The sequence below is a fragment of the Rhinolophus sinicus genome, linkage group LG14, assembly GCF_036562045.2.
Source record: "Rhinolophus sinicus isolate RSC01 linkage group LG14, ASM3656204v1, whole genome shotgun sequence".
Classification (NCBI taxonomy): domain Eukaryota; kingdom Metazoa; phylum Chordata; class Mammalia; order Chiroptera; family Rhinolophidae; genus Rhinolophus; species Rhinolophus sinicus.
The window spans coordinates 5,979,321-6,000,440 of NC_133763.1; the positions used below are offsets into that span (position 1 = coordinate 5,979,321).

The window sequence follows — 21,120 nt, forward strand, 5'->3', positions numbered from 1 at the left end:
TAGTTTCCACATTAAATTGTGGTTTTCGTGTATTGAAAGGTATCAGCTATCATACTCTTCCAAGTCAGTATTTTCACATCTTTTAAGTACTTCATTGAATATGAGAGGAAAGGGTTAAGTGTGTCAAAACAGCAGGTCTTTCTACTTTTCTCCTTGGGGTTATCTCCTATGATATTTCCAAATATGTTCTTTGCAATAACTTGAAGTACTGACTTTTTATCTTTTCTAAGTAAGAACCAGCAAAATAATGTTAGTTACAGATTTTTTTAAAATACAAAATAACATTTGTGAACTTAGTTTTCAGGCCAATATTTCATATGCTTTTAGCCTATCACCTTATAAAATATTATCCATAGACAGTGGAATCTTTGTGACTTTGTGTAGCCTTTATATTGTTGAATGTAGAACATAATTTTTAAGGTAGTTTGATTAAAAGCACTGTTGTATTTGAACCACAAATATGTACCAGTGTATCATAAATACTCAAATCTGAGCATTTCAAGCACTATGGATGTCATACCCAACCTCATTTAGGTTGAGGACCATTTCAAATGATAGTAAATTTGATCTCTGAACAGAGAAGAGTATTATGGACGATAATCCTTCCTGTGTAATCATTGCAGCAGCATTTGTTTCCATGACAAATAGAAAACAATTTTAGTTGGCAGTGTAGAAAAAATAGAAACTTTTTGCCTTAGGTATATTTTCGCATCACCAGAGGAGAAAGTCATGTTCAATTAAGTTATTTATGACTGGGCAAAAATCCATTTAAGGAATAGACAATCATTTGATTTTTTACCAAAGGAAATGTCATTTCTGAAAAAGCAGCCAGGTCTTCTCTTCCTATAGTTATTTTTAAGGAGCTTGAAAATTCTTTCTACATCACTAATCATTAACATTTATTTAGCACTAATATGCACCACAGGTTTTGCTGATGATTTGTCTCTTGCAGCAACTCTGTGTGGTAGCATTTATCCCTGTTGTCTAGCTGAGGGAAGTACAGCTTACATATAATAAGTGATGTACCCTACGTCACATTTACTTGGCTAATCTGCTACAATATTTACCTGCTTTATCTGACCCCATGGCCTGCCTTCTTCACCACTCCCCATGAAACAAGTGCTCAGAGATTTCCTGGAAAGAGAAAGAGGAAAAGATGAATAAAGAGTGGAAGGAAGAAAAGCACTGGAAGGATAATAGAGTGGAGTGAGAAAGTTTTCAGCTCCACATAGAATGGTCATGAATTAAACTATAAAAGAATTTGTCTCTAAATGTTTCAATATGCATGTTTTATAACTAAGCCTGTAAGAAACAAGTCTTCCTGTTTTCTTTAAGTCATTCATATAAGACATTACAGACATTCCGAAAAGTAAATTTGAACAAATGGACTGAGATTGCATGACTAACCCCAACTTCACCCCTGCCTGCATTCTCCCCTCCTCTGTGGACTCGTCACCAGGGCAGGCCACTTCCCTGTCTGCTGACATTGAACTCAGTCACTTAGGTTGCTGAGGCCAATGATGTGTGAGTGTGGCAGGAATCAAACATCATCATGATATCACGAGAAGGGGTAGACTTTGAAAGGACATGCACATTTGAATTCTAAATCTACTCTTTACTTACTGTATAACTCGACCAAAGCCTTTTCACCTTTCACACCTTCAGATTTGTCATGGGAAATGAAGCGTTCAAAATAGAAATTGTTTATGTATATCATATATTGTGCATGTATATGTCATATAGTATATTGTATACTCCCTTTTTTATGCTTTTCACAATTATGAATGAATAATTATACTCTTTTCACTATGATGAATGAAAATAATTCCTATATTTATGAAAGCAGGTGGCAAAACTTATGGATTATAGGCCATGCAGACAGGTTTTTTTTTTTACAATTTCATTGACCACCTTTAGGTAGGACAAATACTCCCCGTATTTCCTACTCAAAGTCTGTTGATCTCTTCTATACAATTACATGAGTTCCCTGGGCACCAAAAGTATTCGCAACAGCCCCCCTTGGATTGAAAGGGACTCTTGTCTCTGTCTACTTTTTAATTGGAAGTTGTCTTTTTATTTAATTATCTTGGTCTCATTTTAGGCTACTTTCACAATATTGATAAATTAATACTCCTAAAATATTTCTTCCTTCAGGCTATTTTTTTTTGCTAAAGGGCGTATGATGGCTTCCTGTTTTATAGCACACATACCATCCAGAATGGTGTTGAATTTCTTCCATGATTCTTTCCTAGTGAATCTGCACGACTCCTTTCTCCACCAACAAAGTTACACACACAGTCACACGTGCACACACCAACCTTATTCCCATTTTAAAGCATATTTTCTTTTTCTAGTGGACTGTTTCTTCCTGTGTTTTACTGCCTAACATCACTTCGCCTCAGAAAGCTTTCTTTATGAGTCCACTACATCTCTGTCTACTCTCACTATTACTTATTATGCAAATGCCAAATGTGAGGGCCATCTAACTGCTATAACAACTAGCCCCAACATAGTATAATGGATCAAACTCAGTATCTTGCTCATTTAATCATACTGAATACGTAAATGCCCATGTTGGCGAGTCAGTCCTTAGCCCCAGAATCAATCAGGTCTCCATGCTGATGGACGGTCTGAGATCTTCATCTTGGGACGTACAACGTGGCCTTGGTAATCATCTACATTCCAACCAGCCAGATGGGGAACAGAGCATCAGTAAGACACTTTCACGTGTAAACTTCTTGTCCCAGAATAAAATACATTCTCTGCTGTTAACATTGGACTCAAATAATTAAATACAGTTCTCCTATTAAGTACAGTTCTCTGTCTGTGTAGCTGTTCACTGATGACAGCTCAATTCAGTGGACAGAGAAATATTAACTGTGGGGGACAGCTTTCTCTGATCCGTAGAGTTTACTCTGCTTCTGTCAATGCTTTCCAGCCATTTTGTTGCCTAGCTTCTCCATCATTGTGCATGTCATTTGTTCAACATATTTATAAGCTATTAGATAGCAAAAATCATCTTTGTTTTCATGTGTAAATACAAAAATATCTCCTATAGCACCCAGCACAAAGAAGAGCACCTTCTATGCATAATATGTGATAAATTAGTGCATGCAAACGTCTAGCATAATATATGGAACACAGTAGGAGCTTAATAAATGTGTCTTCTACAACCTGATATGTATAGTCCTTATTTGATCATTAAATCATTTGGGTTTTTTTAATTTGTTTTCATTTTGATTCAACCAGACCCTGTGTTTATATTTGGAAATTTAAATGTGAGTAAAACACTGTTCCTGCCCTTAAAAAGCTTATGTTTTCTTAGTCCGCAAAAACTTGACATATATGCTCCTGAAGGAAGTCTAATCACTCCCAGATTTGTTGAATCCTTCCAACCTTTCACTAAAATATCTAATACCATCACTGCTATTCCAAAAGATAGCGTTGAATTCTAATTCAATTCAGTCCCAAGTTTGAGCAAAACATTTCTAAATGCGTATTTAAGAGCGTATATTGATAATTCAAGTGTTTCAACTTTAGATTTTTTTCAGTTGTGTTAACTGATTTTCATTCTTATCTATGTATCAGCCTCATTATTTGTAACCTAGGCAAAAATAATCGATACAGAATATTTATCCAAATGTATGGATTTTAACTTTAGATGTTCCTTGTTTTTAAGAGAAAACACCAGTAATTTTCAAAGCAAATTTCTATTGTACTCTATCTGATATGTCATAATTTATCTATTAAATAACCTGGTTTATTATTAAATTGAAAGGTTGAGCTTCTAGAGAAGGGGTTAAAACTCTGGGTAATAGTGCATTCTCAATCTGATGCAGGCTGCCGTAATATTAATTTAGCAACCCTTATTTGCCCCATACACAAAACCAAGTACATACACGCACACACACACACACACACACACACACACACACACACACACACACACATTCCATTTTGGTCTTTCATAAACACGTACACATTCTCCTATAGTCATCACTGTGAAAAAATTGTCTAACGTACAAGCTGGACTCCCGTAATGGAGGCCTCTGTTTAGCCCCATTCTGCTCGGAAGGGATGAAAGGTGCTTAGGAGATGCTAGCACCCAGGAAGTGGCTCAATTCTGTGTTCTGTGTCCAGTATGACAAAAGCAGGTTTCCAAGGTGAGAGTCCAAGGTGAGAGTCCAAAGTGAGAGTCCAAGGTGAGAATCGCTTCAGCTCCCTTTCCAACTCTCTAGTCTCGATTGGGAAATGACTAAACTAAACCTATGTCCTCTGGGAGCAAAATGATCATGTGATGGAAGCTGCAGTGTTTGTTACCATCTGAGGTATAATCTTGCTGATGCTTCTGAACTAGCATATTTTACAAATGGTATGCTTTAGCCTATTAATACTGGGAGCTACTACTCTCGCTAGAGTGGAAACAGCAGGTAGGATAGAAGGAATTACACCATGACCCTGATAAAATCCTTTGGCTTTCAGGATTATTCAATATTCTCCTTGCACCTGCTGTCCATCAAACTGAGCAAAAGCAGGCTTTTTTGGGTTTTTGTTTTATTTGTTTTGTTTTTATCATAGGCATATATGCATGTTTTAGATTTAGAAGCCTCTCTAAAAATTTCAGATTTAACTCAAAGAGTGTTCACCAGGTTTTGGTCTTTGCAAATGACTTTACATGTAGAAGCCATCTTAGACCTCATCCTTCCCTTGTCGTGTCACATTTAATCATGTGCCAAATTCCGTAGGTTCCCTTTTTTTTTTTTTTTTTTTTTTTATTATGTGCTTTCTTTTTTTCTCTTCTGTCTCCATCAATACTAACTTAATTCAGAACCTGGTCATCCTGACTAATAATATTTAGTTGTTCTGCCTACTTCTAATCCCACCATTCCATTTCTCCTCAAACGGTATTAGAGTGAACATTATAAAAGGAAATTGTGATCATGCTCAGTTTTTCTTAATATTATTCAGTAGATTTATATTAAGTTTGAGAGAATGATTAACTTCTTTGGCATAGATACAATTTTCTTGATTTAACCCCTGGGTAAAATCTCCACCCTTTGCTCCTGCCACCCTCTCCTCCACCCATTCTTTTGTTATTTGATGATCCAACAATTCTACATTTCTCAGAATTTTCTGAATGTACAATGCTGTCACTTATGCTCTGTCTTCACACTCACCTTTTGCTTTTTGTTCTCCTCTGTTTCCTCTGTGGGCATCTCCTAACTTTTCTTATCAACACTAATTCATTACTCCAGTTAGTCATAGAGTTATTATGAGAATTAATTAAAATAATTGTGCTTAGCCTAGACTATACATGCATAGTAATGTACTCAGTGTTATGTACAGATAGCAATAATGACAACAATAATCATTTTACTTTAATATGACCCTCTCATACGTCAAGACAGTCAGTGCTTTAATCAGAAGCAAGTAAGCCATTCGATAACATTTCAGTGGTTGCAGATCTTTCTCTGGTTTAAGGATATTCTCTTGGCTCACCCAGCTTTCTCTGAACCACTCAGCCTGTTCAAGACGACCCTTATGGAATGCTCTTATCCAAATTTGGAAATTGTTCATCTCTGTTGATGATTCATCCTTAAAGGTCACTGAAATGACCACTTAGGTGGCTCCTCCTGGGCACCTTCCTGCATGACCTAATGGACACTTAGCTGTCACATTTGCAAAGTCTCCCAAATGACCCAGGCCCTGTGACAAAAGTCTAAATCACTTTAGATTTTTCATTCCCATAATTATGTATGTTCTATTCTAGTCAATGTATTCTTATATTACTCTTCAGGTTTCCTCTCTGAGTCTTTGTTTTTTCATAGACTTAGAAGAGTATTACGTGCTCTTTTATTATCAGATGCCAGATACCATATTATTTATTCCTGTGCACAGTTGTTTTTTTGTTTGTTTGTTTTACTTTTTCCTTCAAAATGCTGCATTCACACATATAAATACACATACTTGGTGTGTGGTTCAGATTTTCTTAATTCCAGTATCTTCTCAAACATATTTTCAGTGTAGTGGTTTTATAGTTATGATTTAAGAAATTTAAAATAATGACTTTTTTTTGAGACTCTCATAGGTTATTCTCTGAACTTGTAGTGCCCTGGAGCCTTGAATGTTTCTTGTGTCTGGGTGTTAACTGCATGAATTCCTTTGTAGCTATTGTCATCAAAATCCTCAAAATGTGTTTTTATAGAAAAGTGACATCATGTTTAACATCGATTCATAATGTATCCTTTTGGAAATCAAATGCTCAAAAGTACAAATACTTTTTCATGAAATATAATTATGAGTCTGTGGCCTTCATTAGTTTGTCATGCACATACCAGGACAAAATAATGAAATTATTTTTGAGATTCGTAATTATTCAAATAATATTTTATAAACAAATTGTACTTTTGAACATCAAGGCTTTAGTGAAAAACATATTTTTCTGAAATCACAGATGTTAGGAATACTGATAGTTGGTGTATTTAGTTCTAAATCCACCACGACCGTAGTCCTGGATGATATTACTGCTCTTTCTTGGTTACGGTCATGAGTCCTAAACCTAGAAAACTATAAAAGTAAAGAGAAAAGTGTGGATACCAGGCAGTAGTTTCTTTAGCAGACTGGTGGAGAAAGTGCTCTTGCAGAATTCAGATTATTCTCTTAAAGCTGCTGAGTATTATATCAAAGCCTGGAAGTGAGAGGGTATGGTGAAGAGAGAACGTTTTTGCCTAGAAAAAAACTCATGCAAAATTTTCAAACATTATATACACTATGATAGGGAGATGGATTACCTATTGCTTTTAAATATCAACTGACACCATAAGAAGCAAGTTGTGTAAGAAATAGCCATTTTTAATCAGTGGAAAGTAAACTAGCAATCTGCTAAAGTGATAAGCAGGAAAAGAAAATGTAGTATTCTATCTTCAAAGTCCATGAAACAATTAAATGCAGTGCCATGACTCATAGCCTAGGAATGAATGTATCATGGAAATAGCTTTTTTTTTTTTCAACATAAAATGTTACCTTCCTCTCCTCTTACAAAAATTAGCTAAATATAGATGCCTATTTTTATCACACCTAAAGTGACTGCCACAACCTCAAGGTAGAATGGCATAACGTGAGTGAGGGTCGCTACATAGAGTGGAAAGACTTAACCACTTATGATATACCTGGACATATTGGCTCCCATCTCCTAGCATAATGTGTGAGATTTGAGATTGTGTGTGTGTGTGTGTGTGTGTGTGTGTGTGTGTGTGAAAGTGAAAGGGAGAGAGAGAGAGAGAGAGAGAGAGAGAGAGAGAGAGAGAAAGAGAGGAACAGACATCGGTATCAATGAACTTTTTATTACATATACAGACACAGATACAATCCTCAGACTCTGATTTTGTTATTGTTATTTACAATTTTTGTATCAACTGATGAAATCTTTAATGCCTAAAACCACAGTTTTTAAAAAAATTTTTAAAGTTTATTGGGGTGACAATGGTTAATAAAGTTACATAGGTTTCAGGTGTACAATTCTGTAATACATCATCTATATATCATGTTATGCATTCACCACCCAGAGTCAGTTCTCCTTCCATCACCATATATTTGGTCCCTTTTACCTTCATCCACCACCCTTCCTCCCCCCTTACCCTCTGGTCACCACTAAACTATTATCTGTGTCTACGAATTTTTGTTTCTTTCTTTGTCCTCTTGTTCCTTTGTTGTTTTCAATTTTATATCCCATATATCAGTGAAGTCATATGGTTCTCGACTTTTTCTGTCTGACTTATTTCGCTGAGCATAATAATCTCAAGATCCATCCATCTGGTCACAAATGGCACTATTTTTTCTTATGGCAGAAAGATTTGGTATATATACACAATGGAATAAAATTTTTTAAACAGACATATACAAAACCAAATTAAAATTTGAGCAACATATTTTCTAAAGAACCAACTATAGACAACAGTCAGCTGTGTTGGTGTAAAGACCAAAAGGGAAGCAACCACATTGACAAAAAGCTTGAAGTCATCTTGGATCCATGCATTCTGTTCTGTGTATGGAGCATAGACCATATTTTTGTAACTCACTAGTCTTGAGTTTATAAGCCTCCCTGTACTCACTGAAATTTTAAGGGTATCTGTGATATTAAAATGAAATAAAGTATAGAGATTTTCTCAGTAGCAGTGTTTAATCTCCTTTAAGAAAAAAAAAGACAATTAATGAAAATGTTTTTTAAAACAAATATATTTTCATTAGCACAAAAATATGTATATTTCTCATTAGAAAATACTAACCAAAATGGAAGGTTAATTATCTAAATAAAATTAGATTGAAAAATGCTTAATTAGTCAAGACAGTACTTTGGTTCCCTCACATTTCATCATAATTTGCTCATTTAAATAGCACAAAAGGGAAATTTTGTGTAATGTTTAAAAAAGCATGTTTATTTGGATTTCTTCATCAACATGGAAAATATATGTAAGATGTCCAGTTTGTAATAGAAATGACGTGACCTACATGCATGATCAACACAGCACTTTTTGATTATAAGAACATAGAATCCTCGGCAGTGGGTGACAGCTAATTTTCTCTAGCCTCTCTTTGCCCTGCAGCTCTTAAGACATACTGGTCTTCAAGTATTGTTGGAAAAATAATTAGGCATAAACATGAAAAGAACAAAAAACAAGCTATCAATTTTAGGATAATTAAAAAAAAAGTTGGAAATACATTCCTGCTATTAAAAAAAAAAGCATAATGGTGGCCTAACCATTTTGTACGGAAAGCAGACTATTGCACACACCCAAAAATGTGTTATAAAGTGCAGATGTTTCCTTAGATTAGAAAAATAAAGTTTGCTTTTAGCATATGTAAGCATACCATATGGAATTCATTTTCGTCACTTCGATGCTTTTAAAAAATATTTCTTGAACAAATACTTTAAGAGTTTGATATGGAGATGTAAAAATCTCTAATGCATGTTTTCTACTTTAGTATTAGAAAAGTTCAAGGCAACAATTTAGGAACTTAATGCTGAATGGTATAGTTAGAAAATAAACGATGCAAAGTATAGAATTTCCCCATATTTTCATGAACATATGTCTTTTTTAACTATATTTTTCCATGTTAAGCCTCATGTGTATATGAATTAACTCTCACATTTTAGTTGATTCATTCTTTTCCTTGCCTTTTTTTTCCATTCCTATAAGTTTGAAATCTCTTCTCTAAGAATTTTCAGTCTATTAGTCTTCTGTTCCATTTTCATGACAATCTCTTCTTTTTTTTTAAATTTTGTAATCTAAATGGTTGCTTTCCTTCAAATGTTAGAAAAATATACAATCCAAAAACTAAGATGTGAATAAAAAAATTAATGTGCTATTTATTCTTTTATCCTTCTTTGTCAAATTTTTATGTCCTATGTTACAGTATAATTAAATGCATATATCTGTTGCTTCATTCATTAAAATAAATTCAGTTACTTATACATTAGCATATTTAATTCATATCTTTCCATTCCATGAAATTTCATCTTTCAATGCTTAAATTCTTTTGTACTGATGCCTTTTTCCTTACCATCATCCCATGCAAGCCTCTGTTAGGTCCTACCTATCCCATGCTGAATGAAAAGTTTTTCTAGCTTTTCATATAATGAAAAGAAATTAAAAATCATTCTTAGAAAGTATTTTTCATTCCAAGTTGCATTCATAGAGAAAACCACTGCTTTCTGTACTTCTTTTTTTCAAAATGTCTTCTGTGTTATAAAGCGTATTAAGTCCTTGGACCCGGCTGATTGGGTCAAATTTTTTAAACTTCCTTCGCATAGGAATAATCTGGGTAGCTTGTTAAAAATGCAGATTTCTAGATTTACTCCTTGAAGATTCTGATTCAACAGAACTGCACGGAAGCAGAGAACCTCTTTTTTTAAAAAGCACATATATGATTATAGTGGATGTCGCTTGAACCACACTTTGAGAAGCACTGAGAGAGATTGAAGGAGGCACTGTCAAGTTTATATTTTCATGTAGGTAGGATTCTCTATACTTAAGCTCCCAAAGGACTTTCCCTCTTTTCCTGGCTTTTCTTTTTGCATACATCTCGCGTCACTGGTCTCATTGAATCATAAGACAATGACCTCAAAGGTAAACTTAGTATATAATTTAAATTGTTTTCTGCCTACGTAGATGATACGGAGAATATTCGCATATACGTTGATTTGTATACATATATAGTAATAACATAATAGTGTTTTCTAATTGTACAGTGATTTTTTTTATAGATGTTGTCTGGTATTAAGGAATTTGCACTGAAACTCAAGTCTCAGCATTTAATATCCAGATATTTAAGTTTTAGTAATGGATTTGTTTTCATCAGTTATTCCCAATGGAGCTATGAAGGAGTTACCACCCTTATTTTTAAAAATAAAAACACTGTATTTACCATTGGAAAGACACTGTCCATGGGTGGGGGAGGTGAATTGCCCTGTCAGTTTTTGCTCCATTCCCTTGAAAATTTGGCTTCCCCTTGGAGTTTTCTTGTTTGGATTATTGTGACCACCAGGGTCTAAATCGCAGGGATTCACTGCATCTTCTTCCAAGGAACTGGCTATGCACAGATAGTACACGAGGGGACATGTAAAGCAAATAAATAGCACAAATAAGTGAAATTAAAACTTGAATTATTTCTGTTGCAAACGATAGTCGAATAGCGATCCCTCTCATAGGTTGCAATCTAGGACAGGTCAGCCTATAACAGTGCTGGTTTATACCAGTATGATTTTTAATGGTTTCCCTTTCAATCTCTCATGTTCTTGTTAGGACGATCAATTATATGGTTTCTCTACCTAAGTATGACTTTGAACCCACCCTCTACTATATTACATCCCCCAGTAGGTTTTCATTTTATATCTCCCGGTGAGCCCCTATTCGGAAGAACCAATTTTTGTTCCATGACTCATGAAATATAGACCCTTACGGAGTTATAGTCCCTTTGAAATCAAGACATCAAGACTAAGAAAACAATTTAAATTATTTAATGATCCTAATACCTTGCCCATTCAGATTTAGAGTCTCTTATATAATGAATAGGCATTTGATGGTTGACATTAGAAAGTGACTTGGTTTCTTAGTAGAAAGTGAATACCTTATTCATACATTAAATATCTGTATCTATATCGATCTGCGTAATAGAAGGTTCGAATGGCTGAAGCACAATGGCCAATGGAGGGAGGAGAAGGGATTTGAGAATCAAGAGCCAACTTTTACAGGCTTTTTATGTCTAGTAAGGAGTTGGGTTTTATTGTGATAGGAATCCATTAGAGGACTTAGGGAAATCAGGTAATCCCATTTACATTTTTAAATTATTACTCATAAAAAGAGAAGAGGAGAAGATTACTAGAAGCCAATGCATTACATTAGGCTATAGGGGATGGTGGCTTACACTAGTTTAGTTTGGTAATGACGAAGATAAGGAAAATAAATAGGTTTGTGACCATTTTGAGGATAGAGTTATTGATGTTTGCGGAGTGGGTATAAGAAAAGCACGTAAAGAGATAAATCAGTAGGACTCCCCTATGACAGGAGGTTTGGGACAGAAGAACAAGCAAAAGTTCTGTTTTGGCCTTATTAGTTTTGATATACCTGTTAGAGATCATGTAGGAAGAATGTCAAAAACATAGTTGAATATGTAAATGAGGTATTCCAGTGATAGGTCAGTACTTAAAGATAAATTCTTAGGGGGCATTGGTGTGTCAATAACTATTTCTGGAATATTTTGTAGGGTTGGTCCTACCATTCAGTCATCAGACATTGTGCAGAGAGTGCCATAGCTCTGAAATATGTTTTTCTTATTGTATGGTCCACTACCTTGTGGTTCTCGTTTTTCTAACAGGGTAAAAAGAAATACACCGTCAAATAATAAAGATGTGCATGCTAATTCCTTTAAGTAAATGGTCGTTCAACTAACCTGTCCTTTCTAATAGACTCACTGGATTATCAACCATCCTCTACTGTCCCTTTCTGCACACTGACCCCTGGTCTTGGTGCACTTCCAGTTCACAACACATTATGTAATGTCTTGTTTGTCCGGGCAACCGGAAACTTAATGCTTCCTGAAAGCGGGCTGTATATTTTCTCTTTCTTATAACAGTTTTACTGGTTATGTGATTACATAATTTAATGGAATCTTTAATAGACTTATGTTACATAAGTATGAAATTAGAGTTGGATGTTTGAAAGTTAAGTTGAATGGTTTTAGGTAATTCCACAAAGGTCAGTAACTCAAAAATTATTACTGTCAAATTAGATGTGGATACAAAGACCAACGAAAGACTGAAAATATCGTAAAGTACTGAAATCACTTTATATCTTTCTAAATTCTTGTTCCACTTTAAATAAACTGGTAGTAGTACTCATAGTTAATATATCATTGGTAGTTTATGCAAGAATGACAGCTCAGAAATGAGAATATGTGGAACTATACTAAACGAAAACACTGGCCTTATATCAAAAGATTGACAAATCAATGCAAATATGTATGTTTTCAATTAAAACACAGTGTTTAATGTATATATGTATCATTTTTATGTTTTACTGCCTTAATTGACCTTTTTAAAACTGACTGGCTACTGCTCCAATAACATCGGATAATAGCTTTTACTAAATTTCAAGAATTGTTTGGATAAGGTTAACAAAAAGATTATTTCTAACAAGCAAAATGTTGTCAAAAAGAAAAGATGAAATGGTTGAAAACAGCCTCTTTATTGCTCAGTTGTTTTCAAATCAAGTAGTTTACAGAATAAAGTTATCCATTTGGGTATTTGACCTAATTGGAAGGCCTTTCATTCATTCAACAAATACCCGGGGTGTCAAAAAATGTATACAAGTGGACACTTTGGTCAATGTTGTTCACACAGTAGTTTGCTGAAATCAGAAGTGTCTGGATGCTGATGGTAACCACTTTGAGCACCTCTTGTAATTGCAGACGTCAAACATGACTTGTATTCATCTTTTGTTATTGGTGTATATTGAGATTACAATTTTAATAGTTTTCCTTTCTTAAAATGTGTATGCATTTTTCTGGCACCCTCTGTACTTATTGAGACTATATCGTGTCAGGCACTGTTTTTGTGATAAGAATAAGAAGGACAAAGATCTCCATCTGCTCTCATATAACTCAGATCTGATGTGGGGAGACTATGAATTAAAAAGATATACAAATTATAGGTATAAGATGTACATATACCATGTTATGTATTTATTATATATTATACATTAAATCACATATCTAAGTATATATACATATACATATATATTGAAAATAGTGACAAGTAAGTGCTAAAGAAAGACAAAACAGGGAAGGACAATGTTGAGGTATTTTGCTGTGGAGAAGAGAGAGTGAAATTTAAATAAGGTACCGAGAAAGGCCTTGCTGAGGAGGTGACATATAAATACATAAAAAAAAACAAAAATGAGGAAGGGAGCCATGTGCATATCTCGGGGAAAACTGTTCCAGGCAGAGGGGATAGAAGGTCCAAAAGTCCTGGGATAGAGGCTTTCCATCATGGTCAACGTGCCAGGGGGCTAGACTGACTGGAGGAAATGTGCAAAGAAAGGAGGGGTGGGCTCTCCGGACTTAGAGGGACGTGGCTGAATGGATCCTGGGGAGGGTTCTGATGAGAGGCTTGAAGTGCTTTTTTTCTTTTTTCTTAACAGGATTGTTCTGACAGCTGTGTGGAGAATAGACAAAATGGTGGCCGTCACGGAATCAGGAAGCACGGTGAGTAGGCAATGGTTGAAAACCAAGCAAGCTGCGTAATGTGGAGCCGAGTGGTGGCCCTAGAGGTGGTTTGAAGTTGTTCTCTCATCATTTGCTTGTGAAGGTAGAGCTCTGATCTTGTTCATGGACGGAATGAGGACTTGGAGAAAATGAGCTAATCGTGTTTCTTAAGATTTGGGGCTGGAACATTTGGTAAAACGTTGTTGTGTCTCTACCTGAGGTGGGATAAACAAGAAAAGAGCAAGGCGGTGAAGACGTGGTTAAGAGGAAGACACAGGGTTTGGTTGTGAGCTGTTCAGTTGAGATGTCTCCTAGAGAGCCGGCTATCCGAATCTGGAGTCCATGGAGGAGGTTAGGGCTGGAAATAAAATATGGGAATCCTGTGTGTCAAGCAGTGTTTAAAGCTGTAAGACTGCCTGAGATTTTCCAGAGAACAAATGTGGGTAGAAATAAAGAAGGGAACTAAGGACTGAGCCATGGGGTTCAACATGTAGAGACCAGGGAGCCAAGTAAGAGAGTGTTTCAAGGGTGAGTGGGTGATCAACTAGGTCAAGTAATGTTAATTAATAGAGGATTTAGTGGTGTGGAAGTCACTGGCGATCTTGATAACGACAAGTGGATGGATGGGTAGGGAGGACAGTCTGATTGGAGTGGGTCCAAGAAGACGGGAGAAGAGGCTTCAGAATTAGGGGTTACTGATGTCTTCAAGAAGGTTTTCTGTAGGAAGCAGCCAAGATGGAGGGGTCACTGTTAACATGGCCTACAGAGGAATGAATGCTCAGCACAGGAGCAATGATGGGATGTAACAGGAGAGAGGGAACGTTGACGGATGCAAGAAGAAATGCTTAGACATTTCCAAGGATAACAGGGTGGAGGTATGGGTGACAGACCTAAAGTATTTCTGCATGTGTACTCGCATAGGTAAAGATGTAAGAGCGTACCAGGGTTGCTGCTGGCATTTATAATTTCATATTTTAAAGATATCAGAAATAATAACCCGGAGCAAAACAAAGCATCGAGTCATGCTTGAGGTTTTGGAATACATTTATATCAACTCTAAGCTTGCTTGTTTAAATTTTTGAATAAGTATGTTTTTATGATGTTTCGGAACTTCATTTGCAATTCTAATCTCTCTCCACACACCATGAGTCTTTCCCACATGCAGAGCTTCCATTGAGTTCAAACGATACATTTCACGTGGAAGCAATAGACTGGGTGCAGAGCTGAACCCAAAGAAAATGCAGATACAGTAAATGTATTGGGGAAAGGTGGTAAATCATACATTCTGTGGATATATGCAAATGTATAGAAGGATACATTCTAGGAAAGTATCCTTTCATAAGCAAGTTGAAATGGTTACTGCAAATTTTACAAAAATGCATTCAGGCACAATTTATCTTTACCACAAGCCGATGCACCTGTGTCATGTTGATATAAAGCAAAAGCATAATCTTACTCATTACTTGTTGAAATACACCAAGAATCTGAGACATTTACATTTTTTATGAAAGAATCATTTTGCCAGATTTCTGTATATATGCACAATCAGACATATTTAAAATAGTTTGAAACTTGAACTACTTTAGTTAAAGGATTTTGACCTTTGGGCCTGGTACGTATGTGTTCTTGCAAAATATATATATATATATATATATATATATGTATATATATATGTATATATATGTATATATATATGTATATTGAATTATTCCATAATTACTGAACACAGGCAAATTATCAGAGAATATGGGAACAGATAAACATGACAAATAGTAGGATAGAACGATAATTATTAATAGAGAAGAGTTATATAGTACTGAAACTTGTTCATTACATGTTAATGCAAATATTTATAAATAAAAATACACCTATCAGTTTGGGGACTGGTAAAAATAAAATATAGTAGTTTATAATTTCTTTACTGATAATGACAGCATTTTGTTAGTAAGGCAAGCTAAAAAGAATTGGAATTCTGTAGTTCTAATTATTAGACTCACAACAATATATATCAGAAAAGTGGAATTGTCTCACAAAAAGCACTTTATTTTCCACATTCGTTTTATAGCTTGTGCTATAATTTTAATCTATAGGTAGTTTATATAAAAGAAACATACCACTTAGAAGGGCAAGTAATTAAATAAAAACAGCTACTTTTCTTATATCTAATAGCAAATTGACTCTCAGATTTTAAAAGAAAAATAAAATATACATGGTCTCCATAATTTGTATCGCTCTTCCCCTTTCTCCCCCCCTTTCTTCCTCCCTCCCTCCCTCCTTTCCCCTCTCTCTCTGTCTTTTACCTTAGTTCTGTCAACTTAACTGTCAAGGTGATTAAAAAAAAAATTTAAACCGTAGTACCTTGGCTCTATACCAAAAATATATTGCTGTGCATTCATTTGTAATATTCCTCCTGAGGCCAAAACATTATTTTCACAAAGACTAATGCTATGCAAAATAGCAGGAAAACATACCGTGAATAATGTCTTACATATGAAACACTTGGTGCTGTTAACCAAAACATTGGTGCTGTGTATGCAAATCTGAATTGCCATAAAGAAATGACAACATAATAGTTTGTGGATATATTAAGTATATTTTAGTGGTGAGCACTTCATCAGTTGTTAGAGTTAATTTTGCTTAAAAAAAAAACTGCATGGTTAAACTTTTAGAAATATTAGAAAACCTCATGGATTATTATTTTACCTAGATTTAAAAATAATAAAAGGTGAATATTATTAGTACTCATGTAAATTCTGGTGTTCACTATTAGCTGACATAAGGTCTTTTATCTGAGAGCAAATTTTTCAAAACAAGGTTATACTATGTAATGACAACATGGGGACAGTATTCCATATAGCTGTGGAAGGATGGTATGCAGTGTTACTTATTTGTACGTACTTTATTTGTTTTTATGAATTTCACCCGTGTTCATTGTTTTCATGTCTGTGCATAATAAAAAGCAATGGGTCACTTCCACCTCCCGTGCTTACCCTCTGGAGGACAGATCTGGGGAACAGGCCTGAAGGCACAGAAGATTCCATATTTGATGTATAGTGTATATCATACATGCGTACATGGTATGGACCAGTTCTGACACACCATCTAGGAGAAGTGCCTGCACTGGGGACCCCTGACCCCTTGAAGCAGGGTGACCATAGAAAAAGGTCAAAAGAGGTTGCTTGTTTATTTATTGTTTAATTTTAAGAGATAAACGAATACCATTTGACAGAACAGCTCCCCAGGACAGTGTCGCACCAGGGAAAAGTGAAAAGATACTCTCAGCTCTGTGTTTCCCTGAAAATAAGACCGGGTCTTATATTAATTTTTACTCCAAAAGATGCATTTGGGCGTATGTTCAGGGGATGTCATCCTGAAAAATCATGCTAGGACTTATTTTCCCGGTAGGTCTTATTTTCGGGGAAACACGGTAGTATTGCCTTCGTTCCTTTGTCAAAGATGAATTCGTTATATGTATGTGGGTCTGCTTCTGGGGTCTCTGTCATGTGCCATTGATCGATTTGTCCTTTGGCCAGTACCATACTGTATCGACTGCTGCAGCTTTACATTAAGTTTCGAAATTGGGTAATGTGCGTCCTCCCAAATTTTTCTTCTCCTTCAATACTGTGTTGACTATCCTGGGTCTTTTCCTTCTCCATAAGGGAAACTTTAAAATCAGTTTGTCAATATTCACAAAATAGCTTTCTGGGATTTGGATTTGGATTGCATTGACCCTCTAGACCAGGGGTGTCCAAACTTTTTTCAATGGTTTTCATCAAGGGCCATTATGTGGTAAAAACACAAACAGCCGGGCCACTCACTCGAGGTGAAGTACGTGTTGCCTCACCTGGTTTATTTAAGTAAACTAAACATATTTTTGGAATTTGCTGCAGGCCAATTAACAATGGATTGCGAGCTGCAGTTGGCCCGTGGGCTGCAGTTTGGACATTCCTGCTCTAGACCAAGTTGGAAAGCACTGACATCTTGACAGTGTTGCATTTTCATATCCATGAACATGGACTGTCTCTCCATTTATTCATTTTTATAGTTTTCTTCACATAGCTTTTGTATGTATTTTGTTAGGTTTGTACCTAAGCATTTCAGTTTTTAGGTACTAATGGTATTTTAGGTAAATGGTATTGTGGGTTTATTTCAAATTCTACTTCTTCATTGCTGGTACATAGAAAAGTGATTAAATTTCTTATCTTAACCTTGAGCTTACAACCTTGCTATAATAACTTATTGGTTCCAGGATTTTTTTCTTTTTTTTTTTTTGACAATTCTTTTAGATTTTCTACAGGTTATTGTGTTATCTGTGGGGGTTGGGGGTGGGAGTTCATTTCTACCTTCACAATCTGTATTCCTTTTATTTCCTTTCCTTGTCTTATTGCATTAGCTAGTACCTACAATACAGAGTTGAAAAGGATGGGTGAGATGGAACATCCTTGCTTGTCCCTGATCTTAGAGAAAAAACTTTTTAAGTTTCTCACCATTAAGCATGATGTTAGCTGTTGTTTCTTGTAGATATTCTTTATCAAGTTGAGGAAGTTCTCCTCTATTCCTCGTTTATTGAGAATTATTATCTTGAATTATTGTTAGATTTTGTCAAATGCTTTTTCTGCATATAATGGCATGGCCATGTGATTTTTATCTTTTAACCTGTTGAAGTGATGGAGTATATTAATTTTCTAATGTTGAACCAGGTCACATACATTGGATATATCCCATTTAGTCATAGGATATAATTATTTTTATGCATTGTTGAATTAGATTTGCTAATGTTTTGTTGAGGATTTTTGCATCTATGTTAATGAGAGATATCAATCTATAGTTTTCATTTCTGTGATGTCTTTATCTGGTTTTGGTATAAGATAATGCTGCCCTAATAGAATGATATAAGAAGTATTCCATTTGCTTCTATCTTCTGAAAGAGGTTGCAGAGAATTTGTATAATTTCTTCCATAATGTTTGGTAGAATTAACCAGTGAACACATCTAGGCCTGATCTTTTTATGTTGAAAATATGTGAAAGATTAATTGAATTTCTTTAAAAGACATAGGCCTTTCCAGGTTTTTTATTTCTTCTTATTTGAGTTTTTGCAGATTGCATCTTTCAAGGAATTGGTCCATTTCATCTAGATTATTAAATTTGTGGGCATAAAGTTGTTCATAGAATTCCTTTGTTATTCATTTAATCTCCATGGGATCTGTAGTGATAACCCCTCATTCATATATGATATTCGTAATTTGTGTCATTTCTTCTTTTTTTGTTTGTTTGTTTTGTTTTTGTAACCCTGGCTAGAGGCTTACTGGTTTTATTGATCTTTTTAAAGAACCAGCTTTTGGTTTCATTGTTTTTCCTTTTGATTTCTTATGTTCAATTTCATTGATTTCTGCTCTAATTTTTATTATTTCTTTTCCTTGACTGATTTTGAATTTAATTTTTTCTAGTTCCCTAAGGTGGAAACTTAGATTATTGATTCTAGATATTTCTTGTTTTGTAATACATGTATTCAATGGTATAAATTTCTCTCTAAGCATTGCTTTTGCTGCATCCTACACATTTTGGTAAATTGTCATTTCATTTTCATTTAGTTTAAAATATGTGTGTGTGTATGTGTGTATGTATACACACATTAATTTCTCTTGAGGTGCTTTTCTTTTACCATTGCTATTTAGAAGTGTATTGTTTAATCTTCAAATATTTTGGGGTTTTCCAGTTATCTTTCTGTAATTGATTTCTAGTGTTATTCCATTGTGGTCTGAGATCAGACATTGTATAATTCATACTTTTTTTAAAAGTGCATATTGTGTCCCAGAATGTAGTTTATCTTGGTAAATGAGCCATGTGAGCTTGAGAATAATGTGTATTCTGCTGTTGTTGTATTAAGTAGTTTATTGGTATCAATTATATCCAGTTGATTTTTTTTTTTTTTAAGTTCAGCTTTGTCCTTATTAATATTCTGCCTGCTTAGATCGGTCCATTTTTGATAGAGGGGTGTTGAACTCTCCAACTATGATAGTGGATTCATTTATTTCTCTTTCCAATTCCATTATTTTTTGCCTCACAGTGTTTAATATGGTGTTGTTAGGTGTATACACATTAAAGAGTATTCTGACTTCTTGAAGAATTGATCCCTTTATCATTATTTAATGCCCTTATTTATCATTTATAAGTTTCCTTGCTTTGAAATCCATTCTCCTGAAATTACTATAGCTACCCCTGCTTTCTTTTTATTAGCGTTAGCATGGTAAATTGTCCTCAACCCATTACTTTGAATCTACATGTATCTTTATATTAAAAGTGGGTTTTTTGTAGGATATATATTTGATTATTGAGTAGATCTACTCTAACAATCTCAGACTTTTAAATGGTACATTTAGACACTTGATATTTAAAGTGAATTATCCATTATTGTTTTTTTATTTGTTGCCCTGATTCATCCCCTATGTCTTGTTCCCCTGTAGTTTTTAACACTCAGAATTGTCCATACTGAGCTTCCAGCTATTTGCTAATTACAAAATTTCACTAGTCTGGTATTGGTTCTCATCGTGATTTCTTCTTTTCTGGTAAGCCATAGTGACATATATTCACCAGTCTTTCTTTCCACTCTTGGGGGTAGTTGCTTGGCCTGTGCCCTCCTCTTGCTTACACATCCATGATGAGTTGTCTTTTCAATCTGTTCAGCTTTTACTTTGTATCTGGATGGAGTGGTACCTTCCAAGCTCCTAACATGCAGATCCAGAAACCCTACTGAAGAATTTTGGACAGAGAAAAGTCTTATTATGTTCTAAAGATTACCTTACTATTCTTTGGGGAATATATAGTTGGTCACCAAGAATGGAAGCAGGGAGACCAGTAAAAAGACTACTGCTCCACCAAGGGAGAGATAATGTGGCTTCGGCATGAATGACCCAGTAGAAGTGGCAAGAATTGGTTGAATTTTGGTTCCATTTTAGAAGTAGAGTTGACAGAATTTGCAAGCGATATGGCCTGCAAGGGGAATATATATATATATATATATATATATATATATATATATATATATATATGTTTACGCACATATATACACATATGTGTGTGTGTGTGTGTATATATATATATATATATATATATATATATATACATATATATGTATAATATGTATATATATGTGTGTGTATATATATATATGGTTGTGCATATATATATATGGTTTTAGTCTCAGTGATTAAGCCAATAGTGGGGAGAAAAAAGCATTTTGTTTCAGACTTGTTAAATTGGAGGTTCTTATTAAACATCCAAGTAGAAATATATTGAATACCTCGTTGGATATATTAGGCCAAAGATTGGGGGCGGAGGGGGGGATGTAGAGGGAAGTAT

At 34.9% G+C, this 21,120-nt stretch overlaps 1 long non-coding RNA gene across 1 annotated transcript in view; it reads left to right on the forward strand.

The window, feature by feature from the left end:
- Positions 1-21,120, forward strand: part of LOC109444085 (uncharacterized) — an 816,445-nt gene that overhangs the window by 547,028 nt on the left and 248,297 nt on the right. The window contains exon 9 of the long non-coding RNA XR_002136786.2: positions 13,698-13,761. This is a non-coding gene — a long non-coding RNA (uncharacterized LOC109444085). The remainder of the gene's footprint in view (positions 1-13,697; positions 13,762-21,120) is intronic.